This window comes from Cryptomeria japonica, chromosome 11 (genome assembly GCF_030272615.1).
Source record: "Cryptomeria japonica chromosome 11, Sugi_1.0, whole genome shotgun sequence".
Lineage (NCBI taxonomy): Eukaryota > Viridiplantae > Streptophyta > Pinopsida > Cupressales > Cupressaceae > Cryptomeria > Cryptomeria japonica.
Genome location: NC_081415.1, coordinates 236310105 through 236323604, shown reverse-complemented (window position 1 = coordinate 236323604; position 13500 = coordinate 236310105).

The window sequence follows — 13500 nt, the reverse complement described above, 5'->3', positions numbered from 1 at the left end:
TTAACAGTAAACCGGTATAACACATTTACTAACAAACCGGTTAAAACAAATACAAGCCAATAGAAAATAAGGCATTAGCCCAGAAGAGCACAATCACCATAACACAAGAGGTTTTGACATAGAAACCCAAATGGGAAAAACCACGGTGAGCTGAAACTCACAAGTAACTATCTGTAGAATAGAAACCAGACCGGTTAAGGTCAGACCGGTTAAGGTCATACAATGTTCTTCACCAGAATAGATCATGTTAGGAATCTCAATCTCTATTAGGAAATAAATCTGATTAAAGAATACCTTGTGAGAGGATTTCAAATCCACAGTTGTGAACCACCTTGTTAGAGGATTTATAAAGGCTTTTCTGGGCCTACCTGATTAAGGGTTTCAGACTTGCCAAAGATGTGAGTAATCAACAAGTGAGTGATCTAGCAAATAGCACAGTCTGCTTAGTTAGATCCTTGATAGCTCATTATTAATGCATTTCAACATTACTTCAGTCTTCAATATGTCCACACTCTTCTTCTTCATACAGACCTTCTTCTCTACTATGATCGCACATACAAAAACCTCATCAACCACCTAAAACCCTAACTCATTCTAAAACCCTAGAAATGATGTCCTTATAAAGGAATCTAATTTCATATCAGTCCAATAGGATTACATTGCAAGTTCCTAGGTTTAATGCATCTAGACACATTTGGTAACATGACATAGAATCACTGCCAAAGTGTCGATGGATGATAACTCATCACAAAAATACCAGTTGGTAACTCATCACAGAGTAATACCGGTTCATACATTTAACCGATTACCAGTTGTCAAAATGAAGACTAGGAAAATGATAACTACCACTTTAGTTCCTTCGTACCGCTTGAGATCCTCGAACCACTTGAGGTCTTCATACCGCTTTGGATCGGTAAACACTTTCTGCAAAACACCGATAGTCTAAAGACTATAATATATAATACCAGTTGGAACAAATACCAGTTGAGCATAACTTATACATACAAAAAGTGATCTCAAAGCAAGTGTGTGTCCATCAATGACAATCACAACATCATCATCATAAATGCCAACAATCTCCCTCTTTGGCATTGATGGCTACACTTAGGAAATTTTTTGACATCTAAGTGTTTTTACAACAAAAATATGTCATAATCAAAATTACTCCCCCTAAGCATATACACTATCCCTTTTTACAAAAAATACATTGTATACTACTCCCTTAAAAGATAACATGAAAGTGTACATGCATCAAAATTTTAAAATACAAAATACTACTCCCCCTTTGCCAACAATGACAAAGTTTTGCAGAATAATCCTTGTTTCTCATTATCATTAATATAATAAAAGTTTATGACAATAATGAGTGAAACTTATCAAAAACCGATTTAAAATCCTACATAAAGGTCTTCATGGATAAAGACCATGACTCAATTAATGAGGCAGCCACCTCACTTTCTGTTTGCATCTGGGATACCTGTTCCTCCATGGCATCTATTGTGCTCATCTCTTGAGTGACCGTTAAGGCATCCAGATTAAGATAGCACTTCTGAAGTATTTGCAGTCTGGGTAGTAGAACCAGTTGAAGTTCCTACAAATCTCTAGTCTGGTTGTTGATCTCCAACTCAATTCTAGTAGACTGGAGCCGAAATTGATGAACGGTTTGCCCATATGTTGTGAAGGAATCATAGGGCATCTTAAAGGTGCTTATATATGCTTGCAAATCATATTGCAGTTTTTCCTTCTGAGCAAGCACATCATCACAGAATAGATGGGGTTGGCTTATCTTACTTAGCAATAGTTTTCCCTCATCCATAGCATCTCTTATGTCTTTCTGTTCTTTCTCAAGTTCACATTGGAGCTCATTCAATTTCTTCACTAAGGCAGTGTTTAGTGCCTTTTGATGCTTCTTCTGTGTGTTAGCTTCAGGAACCTCTTCCAGGCTTTGTAACTAGTCCTCCACAACTGTGCATAGATGTTTTAGTTGGGCCAGAGAGGAATCGGTACTGGGGAGGTCAGTATCGGGAATCAAACTGGTAAGTGTATCCACCACAGTTTGAATAATGTCTTGAACCTTTTTCCTCCTTAATGCTTCCAGTCGCTCTTGAGCAAGCTTAATGCTTTGGAGAAGCTCCGATTCATTTGCAGATTGGAGGTCAATGGGACTGGTAATGTCAGCCAGTTTGGCTTGACTACCAGTTGCCTTTGGTGTCTCCACGTGTGTTCTCTTTGTCACTTCCTTCTTTGCTTCAACTCTTTGCTTTTCCTCTTCTGCCTTCTTTTGTTCCTCTGCTTCTTTCTTTTTCTTCTCTTCATCCTTTTTCCTTTCTTTTTCCTTCTACTTCTCTTCTTCTTTCTTCTTCTCCTCTTCCTGTTTCCTCTTCTCCTCTTCCTTTTTCTTCTTCTCCTCTTCATGTTTCCTTTTCTCTTCTTCCTTTTTCTTCTTCTCTTCTTCCTATTTCCTCTTTTCCTCTTCCTGTTTCCTTTTCTCTTCTTCTTTTCTCTTCTCCTCTTCCTGTTTCTTCTTTTCCTCTTCCCGTTTCTTCTTTTCCTCTTCTGCTTGTTTCCTCTTCTCTTCATCTTTCTTTTTCTCTCTCTTCACTTACACTTTGTTAGCCTTTTCTTTGTCTTGTTTTTCCTTGTCCACTCTCTCTTTATCAACCTTTTGCTTTGCTTCATCCGGAGTTACATTTTCAACATCTAAGGCATCAACATCAATTGTGTCTCTCTATTCAGTAATCGGTTCTTCTTCACTGTCATATACTTCATTCGGTTTTCCGGTTTCCGGTTCTTGTTCAACCTTCTTGTTGGCTTCAGACAGTTGGTGCAATTTCAGAGCGGCTTTGGCATGTGAGTGTGTGTCTTTCACCACTTCAGGAACTTTCCCTTCCAATAACAAGAGTCTTCTTCTTCTCATGAAGAAGAGGCCTTTGTATTTATCCATAACTTCATAGAGCTTTGAGTTTGACACATCAAGAAAATATTGTGCAAAAATTTCCTCTCTCATTTCCTGTTCCTTTTCTATGGCAATGTGCCATTTGTTATCTAAAGAATTGTATAAAGAATCTGGTGTCACAGATCTAATTTCTGATGGCGACCGGTCATTAATACATAAGTATTGAATAACTTCCTGTTTGACTTCCTCCTTTTCATTGTCATTAAAATCATCAAAATGATCTATTAAATCACTTAGCACTTTTCTTCTAATATTCTTGATAGTCCTTTGACAATGTGTCAATGGTTTGTAAGAGGAAATGTCTATATTTACCAGTGTTGATGATGTCGGTTCATTGCTGGTTGTCTTTGATTTCTTCCTCGTTTGCCTAGTCTTTTTAGGTTGCACTTCAGGTTCTATATCCTCAGAATCTGGTGATTTGCTCTTAGTCTTCCACTTTCTTTCAAAAACCTTGGCGGGTGCAACTTCCAGTTTCTTCTTGGCCAATGACCACTTGGTCACTTTAGGACTTGCTCAAGTAACCGGTGCCGATACCGATGGCACTGCCTTTCCCTTTTTCACTGAGGGCTCTTCAATTGGTGTTACCCTATCCAAGTAGGTGTTGGTTCTCTTTTTCTTTTTATCAAGAGGTGAGGCAAGTAGGGTAGAGGCATACCCATTGAGAATGTCTTACATCACCTCATATCCCATGGGCTCCACTTCTTCCTTTCTGGGATCAACTGCCTCCATTGTGCACTCATCTACTCTGATGGTAAAGCATATGTCCCCTTCATACTTCTTGACAATATCGCTAGATATCCTCATCCTTAGGCTCATCTTCCGTCTAAACTCATCAAAGTATTTGTTCAAGACTTCAGGATAACCGATTCCCACCGCTTGAAGACTTTCTCTGACCTGTTTCATAAGTGGTTGGTCAGCAGACCATTGAATGTCACTGACTCCTAGAAAATAGCCTTGAAAGTAGAAAAACAATCCTACCAATAGTTGTCCAAATTTAAATCTTAAGGCATTGTCCTATTTAATAGACTTCAGGTTTACCAAAAGTTGCCTCTACATACAGGTGCATAGATCAAATGATGCAACTTCCATGATCATTCGGTAGGCAACATTAACTACATCAGCGAAGACAAAGTTGATTCTTCTAGCATAGAATGTCCGGTATCCAATCACCATGCAAGCGTACTTGACCAAATCATCCTTGATGGTGTTGACGGTCATTCCCCGTTGGTCGCTCACAGAACTGGTGAGCTTTGTCATTTCTGTCTTAATGACTTTCCTTAGGGTTGGCACTTCTCCAACGTTACAGAAACCAGTTACAACATGAATCGCTTCTGGTGTGATGTCATGTGTCCGCTCAAGATACATTTTTTCACCATGCACTCTGCCTAGGATGATGCGGATGTGATCTTCTGTGAATTCTTCAAAAAAATAGATCGCATTGTGAAGTTTCTTTCTTTCCAGGATGTTGTATTCCAGTTTGATCTTCTTGTCATCCCCGCAGAATAAACCTAACTAAGAATGGATCACGATCCTAGGTCTTCAATTTTGCAATCAATATAATCTGAAATACTTTCCTCAACTATAATACCAGTGGGTATCTGGGATAGGGCATTGTATTTCATCTTCCTTTGTATGAAATCCGTTGAATCAATAGGTGCACTTGAACTAGAGTGCGAAGTAGAAGCCATAATAAACAAAGAAACTCAAAAAATACCTTCATGAATTGAGATTTAGGGCTTTGATACTGTAGCTAGCAACACATCACTTCAGTCGCTTGGAAGACTACTTAGTTGTTCTTCACTAATAGGTTGCAAATATCTCAGAATTATTTTGCTAGATTTCAATTCACTCTGAATTGCAAAACAAATTGCCTTTGGTCGCTCTGCACTTGAGAATTTCTTCGCTCACAAATTGATAAGTGAAAATGACTTGAAAATCCCATTTAAATGAATTTTTCACCTACCACAATAAATGCTCCACCATTAAGGTATAAACCCTAATTTTGCCTTTTACCATTTCCAGTCTTCTGCTGATTGACAGGTAACATACACCAGTTAAGGTATTTTACTGGTTTAAACCGAGGGTTCAAAATATTTCACCCATTCGCTCCCCCTAAGCTTTTCTGTAGCTTAGTTTGTCGGTTCAGAGATTTCCACACTAGGTGCAGAAACTGGTTCTTCTTGTGACACTTCTTCTAGTTTCTTTTTCTAGGTTTTCTTCATATCCACTTGAATAGTTTCAACATCAATCTTTCCCTCCGGAGTGACTGGTATATCATCTCATATGTTCTTTCTCATCCTACAGAATCTTGCTGTGTGACTCGGTTTGTTGCAATAATAGCAAACCATTCCAGGTGCTCTCCAAGGTCCATTATTCATGTTTCCATTCTTCCTTCTACATGTTGCAGCAATGTGACCACTACCATGACAAATCAAACAGGTTGCTCTCCAACTGGTTGCCGCTTGATATCCACCACTACCTGACTAATGATTATAGGCATTATACCGGTTTGGATTTTGGTTCACGGAGGATTCAGGAAAAACTCCTTCACTCCTTTGAGGATATCTTCTAGTGTTGTGCATGACAAACCTGCATTCAAATGCTCTATGCCAAAACTTGTTGCATGCATAACAGTTACCATCGAATCTATTGGATCTAGGCTTATTGTTTAGAAAGTAAGGAAAATTATTGCAAGCCTTACTTCTACATACATTGGCAGTATGTCCTTCCTTGAGACAATTAAAGCAAACATGTTTGAACTTTTGCTTACCTTTATCCTTTAGTGCTAGTTGCTTCTTTGATGCTCTATCTTTTGTTCTAGAGGTCTCACCTTCCTCATAACCAAAGAAACCAAGTCCATTAGTATTCTTTACCAGTTTGGCTGATTCAAGCTTTTTCTCTAACTTAGTAGCACTCTGATTGAATTTGGCAAGTATTTCCTTTGACTCAGTGAGTTCCTTGGAAATAACAGCATTGGATTCCTTCAAGGTTGCATTCTCAGAAATAGCCATGTTTAGTTCACCTTGCATTTCTTCTTTTTCCACTTTACTCTCTTGGAGATGAGTGGTATGTGCACTGATTTCTTGCTTTAGCTTGGAGATCTCATGATCTTTGTCTTTTACTAGATCTTCAGCTTTCCTCCGGTTCTCAAGCTCTTGACACATTTTGATAGTGATTCCTTCTAGTTCCCTTCTCGGGTTGGCATTAGACTCATTTAGTTTTTCAACTTCTTTAACTAGGGCTTCCATGTCTGCTTCATTAGAAGAACTATTTTCAGTAAGCTCCATTAGTTTCTTAGCATGCTCTCTTCTTTTTGCCAGAGAGGCTTTATATTTGACTTTGAGTTCATCATAGGCTTTCTCAGTCTGAGTGAGCCGATGAGTAAGTTCCCTCACAGTGTATTCCCCCATATCTCCTTCCAAGTGGTTAGACATTGGCTCTGATACCAATTGATGAATACTAAGAGGGGCGGGGGGTGAATTAGTATACCAAAAAATACTAAACTCAAACACTTAAACAATTTAGCAGTAAACCGGTATAACACATTTACTAACAAATCGGTTAAACACAAATGCAAACCAAACAACAAATAAGGTATTCACTCATAGGAGCACAATCACCATAACACAAGAGGTTTTGACATAGAAACCCAAATGGGAAAAACCACGATGAGCTGAAACTCACAAGTAACTATCTACAGAATAGAAACCAGACCGGTTAAGGTCATACAATGTTCTTCACCAGAACAGATCCTGTAAGGAATCTCAATCTCTATTAGGACATAAGTCCGATTAAAGACTACCTTGTGAGAGGGTTTTAGATCCACAGTTGTGAACCACCTTGTTAGAGGATTTACAAAGGCTTTTCTGGGCCTACCCGGTTAAGGGTTTCAGACTTGTCGAAGATGTGAGTAATCAACAAGTGAGTGATCTAGCAAATAGCATAGTCTGCTTAGTTAGATCCTTGATAGCTCATTGTTAATGCATTTCAGCATTACTTCAGTCTTCAATATCTCCACACTTTTCTTCTTCATACAAACCTTCTTCTCTACTATGATCGCACATAAAAAACCCCATCAACCACTTAAAACCCTACACTAGTACATTTGGGTCAAGATTTCGATGGCCAATCATCAAAATTCTGACCACATTTTGTCGCACTACCAACAGAAAAGGCCGTCGAAAACTTTGTGTCGGAAGTTTCGACTATCCTTGTGGTCGTCGCAATTCCGACATCACCTCCAACCTTTCTGATGGCCACCATGGATGCTCATTCCGTGAAAGAATATCATCGCCATCTCAGGCTATCGTCAGAATTCTGACTCCAAAGTATAAAATTTTGACAGAGGAGTGTCGTCGACTGCACAACATCCTTGTCGGGCGTTTCATTAGTTGTCGTCGGAATTCTGACAGCGAGAGATGATGTGGGTCAAACAGCTTTGTCGTCGGTGCATGAAAGCATTGAATGAGTTCTATTTTTTAAAATTGCATTAAACATTTTAATTTATTTGATTCAGTGTTATTTGCAAAAAATGATTATCAATGATGTTTCCTTTCTCCAAGAATTGTCTAGGACCTTTCCATCAGATAATATGTAACATCAAATGACTAAATTTTTTCTTTACAATTGCTTATTTAATTTAATTATTATCTCAGCGTGAATTAAAATTCATATCTGTACGGAAGCAGAACATACAAGTTGAAGAGTCTCTTGCAAGCAAATTTCCTAAAAGAAAGGAAGCAGGCATTATTTTGAATGACATGGAAACAAGCTCATCAGCTGCCTAGAAGAGAGCAATTGGAGAATGGCAAAGGAAAGTGTTTAAGGGTGATAAATAGATAGATAGTATGCAATACAATCAAACAATGTCTAGAGTGTCTGATGTGACATCTCTAATTTATGTCTGAAGGGACTAACTGGTTTTGGAGTTCCTGCGAAACCTATTGGGCCACACTTGGAGTAAATCAATGTGTTCATGCAAGGAGCACCTTTTTTCTATTATGAGAATGATACTTTTGCACCGAGGGATATTTGGAAGTCAATATTCAAAAATTTCTATAGTGTGGAACAAGAGTTGGCAGACTCGAAGTATAATTGTCAGCTTTCAGAAGACCAAGAGGTTATGTATACAATCTCCCAATAGAAGAGTGATTTCAAGAATTACCTCTCCCCCCCATGACTATTCAGGAAGCACTTCCTCAAACAGAGGACTATTGGCCTCCATGGGATCAAAGAAAAAAATTAAAGCATAGACTCTAGACAATGTGGTGGTGTCCTTCGTGAAGAACTCTACACTATAATTGAAAATTCACGAGGGAAACTGCAAGATAGTGAAGAGAAATACAATCTTGAAAAGTGGGAAGAATGGATCTTGGTTTGGGTGGGGCCAAGTCAGGTGGCTCCTCTAGAGGTTGACGAGATAGAAATCATATTAGGATTTGAAAAAGATCACACTCGTGGAATTTCGTGTGTGAGTGATCGATTGCGGTGTTTGGGTAATGCATTCCAAATAGATACAATTGCATTCCAAATGGGTAATGTCTTGATGGCATGCAACTGTATCTATTTGGAATGCATTACCCAAACACCACAATCGATCACTCACACACGAAGTTCCATGAGTGTGATCTTTTTCAAATCCTAATATGATTTCTATCTCGTCAACCTCTAGAGGAGCCACCTAACTTGGCCCCACCCAAACCAAGATCCATTCTTCCCACTTTTCAAGATTGTATTTCTCTTCACTATCTTGTAGTTTCCCTCATGAATTTTCAATTATAGTATAGATTTATTCACGAAGGACACCACCACATCGTCTAGAGTCTATGCTTTAATTTTTTTCTTTGATCCCATGGAGGCCAATAGTCCTCTGTTTGAGGAAGTGCTTCCTAAATAGTCATGGAGGGGAGAGGTAATTCTTGAAATCGCTCTTCTATTGGGAGATTGTGTACATAACCTCTTGGTCTTCTGAAAGTTGACAATTATACTTCGAGTCTACCAGCTCTTGTTCCACACTATAGAAATTTTTGGATATTGACTTCCAAATATCCCTCGGTGCAAAAGTATCATTCTCATAATAGAAAAAAGGTGCTCCTTGCACGAACACATTGATTTCCTCCAAGCATGGCCCAATAGGTTTCGCAGGAACCCCAAAACCAGTTAGACCCTCTAGACATAAATTAGAGACATCACATCAGACACTCTAGACATTGTTTGTTTGTATTGCATACTATCTATCTATTTATCACCCTTAAACACTTTCCTTTGCCATTCTCCAATTGCTCTCTTCTAGACAGCTGATGAGCTTGTTTCCATGTCATTCAAGATAAGCCTGCTTGCTTTCTTTTAGGAAATTTGCTTGCACATGACTCTTCAACTTGTATGTTCTACTTCCATACAGATATAAATTTTAATTCACGCTCATATAATAATTAAATAAAATAAGCATTTGTAATGAAAAGATTTAGTCATTCGATGTTACATATTATCTGATGGAAAGATCCTAGACAATTCTTGGAGAAAGGAAACATCATTGATAATCATTTTTTGTAAATAACACTGAATCAAATAAATTAAAAATGTTTCAAGTAATTTTTAAAAGTAGAACTCGTTTAATACTTTCATGCACCGACAACAAAGTCGTCTGACCCACACCATTATGCATAATAGAACAAATCAATCTAATAGGCTATTATAAAGAATATATATAAAAATATGAAAGAACATTAAATTACCATTACAAACCCATAAACCATTAAATAGTGAAAATAGATAGAAATTTGTAAATGTCTCCCTATAAACACCACAACCATAACCAAAACAAAAAAAAATTCTTACCCGCAAAAACTTAGCTGGTGAGTTGCAAGTCTACAACATCTCTCAAATGATCAAACCGTTTCTTAATTTTGTTCTTCTGGTTAGTCAATGGATTTAGTTGCATGTTCAAGTTTTCTATTTGAAGCCTTCTGTTTCCCTATATTTGAGACATAATAAAATTCTTGTGAGTAGGAAATTGATTCAGGAGTTACGTGTGAAGAATTTGGCAAAGTAAATGGTGACAATCAAACTCAAATTTTATCTATCTTGATTAAAGACTTTTATCCTGATGGCATTAAATTAAAGTTCTTTCTCTATTTTTTGGTGATCTCTAGAGCAGAGGTTGCTTTGCATTGACCTGGGATACATTTAACTTGTGTTGTATCTGCGGAAATATGTATCCTAGGACGATGCAATGCAACCTCTGCTCCACCAATACTAGATAGAAGAGAAAGTACTTTAATTTAAAGCCATCACAATAAAATTCTTTCAAGACATATATAAGGTATAAAAGGAAGCCTACCCTGTCATTTGAAGGGGTTTACCTACAATTCAAGTGATCTCTTAATTATAAAATCAATTCAATTCCAAGTGAACATGCAATCAAGCATTCATCAAGAATTGAAGGAGAAATCAAGTTAATAAAGATATTTAATAAAGATATCATCTTTTAAATTAAGAAATGGGCAAGATATTAAGAATACAAACCTTCCATATTGCACACTTCAAGGTATATTAAAATTAGTTTAAAGTGTATTCATTTAGGGACCTTTCATAAAATATTCTCAACTTACATATCATAAAAGGATTTGCTCCACCAATACCAGATAGATTAGAAATTACTTTAATTTAAAGCCATCAGGATAAAATGCTTTCAAGACATAAAATCAAGTGATCTCTTAGTTATAAAATCAATTCAATTCCAAGTGAACAGGCAATCAAGCATTGAAGGAGAATTCAAGTTGGTGCAGCTGAATTTGGAAGACTAAAGGACTCAATGAAGCCATTAAAGACTTTTGAAGGTCTTAGGAGTGAAGAGCCAATCAATTATGATGTCTTAATGGGGCAGCCTTAAACAACACACAATAATCTTTGACTGCTTAGGTGTGTTGTGGGCCCATTCCTTCCCTTGACGTCCCTTCCCCTCTGTTTCCGTTAAAAAGACAATCACCATTAACATTTGAATTCAAACAGTGTTGTCGCGTTTGACTGCATAGAACAAAGCAAATGGCATAAGAAACTCTCATCTACCTCGCAACTGTCATAGAATACCTCCCCAAGGAGATATTCTCATGTCCTTTCCTACTTTATGCTGTCGATGAAATACATAAGCGTCCTCACAATGCAGTCAATGCAACAAATAGATTTCCATTTCGATTAATTTTATTTGCCAACGTACTCTCTACCTATGCCAAAATGGGAGCTTTGGAACAGAGTATGGGCTTCCATCAAAGCAGAAGGTAAGGGCAATTAATATCAGATGCTTGCGGTTGGAAATGCTCTGTTTGACATGTTTGGAAAATGTGGAAGTATAGATTGCAGGATATGCACAAGATGTGTTTGAAATGGATTTAGAAACTTCCAACCAAATGTGATTAGTGAGTATAGATGTTGTAGTGCAACTACCCAGATACACATGCATGCAAAATATGTAAGCTTAGATAAGGCACATGAACTATTTGACATAATGCCTCAAAGATCACCCAATATCCAATGACGGCTGGGAGAAAGAAAACATCAATTTTTTGATAATCTTAAATATTTCTTTATTCATCACTATAAATCTATTATGAATATAGTCTCAATATTGCAGAAATTTATTCTATTATGAATGCAATATTTAGGGATGTAATCTTTATATATTTTTTTTAATTAGGAAAAGGTCCTAATAGAATCCCCAACTAATTAATCTATAGAAAGATACCACAAAAAAAAGAAATTCAATCCTCACCACTATGGTCTTGAAGGCTTTTAAGACACCTGAATTCCTATTTTGGCCCGCTTTTCCTTGACCCTATGTTAAGATGGTAAACTAGTTTGAGAGAATCTATTGGGTGGGAAATTGTGTATGGTTGCAATTATTTTCATGCATGGAGAGTGATTTAAAGTTTGGACCAATAGAGGATAAGTATTTCTTGAACCTTCAAGGACATGTGTAGAGCACCACATGGATGTTTCTCCATTATTGAACTCTTTGAATATGTAAGTAAATTATTTTTGGTTGATGACATAGTAAGTGTGGTATTTGTCTTTTCGATATGTTGTGGATAATTTTAATCAAATATGGAATTTTTTTGATGCTATATACACTACGTTTTGGATTGAATTTAGGTAAGCGAAGAGGTAATGGAAGAATAAAAGAGGTACACAAAGGAAGAAGAGTGAAATAGGTGGTTTGGCATGGAGGTTACAAGTATATATGATAATTCGTATGGATAATTTGTTGTCTATAAAGAGGCAAATAAGCTATCACAACTTCAACATGAATGAATGCCTCATCTATAGAAGTAAAAGGTACCTCTAATGGTTTCAAAATTTGTCAAAATAGTTATGATATACCAAATAATCAAGTGGAATATCCTTTAGGTAACTAATATTATCTTCAAACTATTTATTTTGATTTTCATCATATCCTTTCCATGTGCATTTCCCTTGGTTTTAGTCCCATTTTTTCTTTATTTTATATATATTCAAAACAAAATTTATAGATGCCTCTACTTGTCTCACCACTCATTAATTGTTTGGGATTTTCATTCCATTCACCAAGGTTGGCATCTATTATAAGACTTTGTGTCATGGCCAAGCTAAATTATTTGCCTCTAGTTTCTCTCCAATCTAGTCACCTAGTAGCATGTGAAATATATCTCTTCCTAATTATTATTCTCTCCATCTTGTTAATTACCATTTCATTAATGAATCCTTCCTCATAATTTTGGATAAGTGAGACAATGTTAGCTCAAGGAATCTTTTCAATCCTCTTTCAAGATTCTTTCCCAAGTAATAATCTTGCATATTGGAAAATAAATTATGCTTCTATTTTTCCAAGCTACTCTTCCTTATAATGTTTAGATTTATTCTAAAGTGCTCATTGTGACTCATGTTTACTACTCTTCCTATTAGTCTCATTCCAATATCTCCTACAAAAATATGGAATGATTACATTTATATTTTATTTGTGTCTCCTAAATATCCACAAAATTTGGAACAATAATACAATTTTTCAATAATACTATGAGCATCACTTTGATGAAATGAGTACTAAGTGATCCATTCTTATGAGGGGTTCATGTAAACTACTCATGAGAATGGGTCAGCTTGACTCTAAAACTATGCAAGTGAATCTTGATATAAATATCATAGTATGAAAGTCTTGTGAAAACACTCATTCTTCTAGCATTGAAAGTTGTGAGAGAGTTATTAAGGGGATTCTCGTGTGTATAGACTCAATGTATAAGTTCAAAACAGATTTTGAGGTGATATTTCTTTCCTTTTGGTACATCTATCTTTAAATTGGATGTTCTTTTGCCTTCATGGTAGGGAGTAAGTAATTTTTATGTGGGTTCCTTTTTTCATTTTTGGATTATTAAGGAAAACATAGTTTGTGAAGAGGAGGTTTTGCTTGTTATCTTATAAAAAAATTGGGTATTAGCTATTATAATAAATGATAGACAAAACAATGTCCTCTAAGGCTGTTGAAAAGAAATATCTATATGATGGATTCTCTTCCC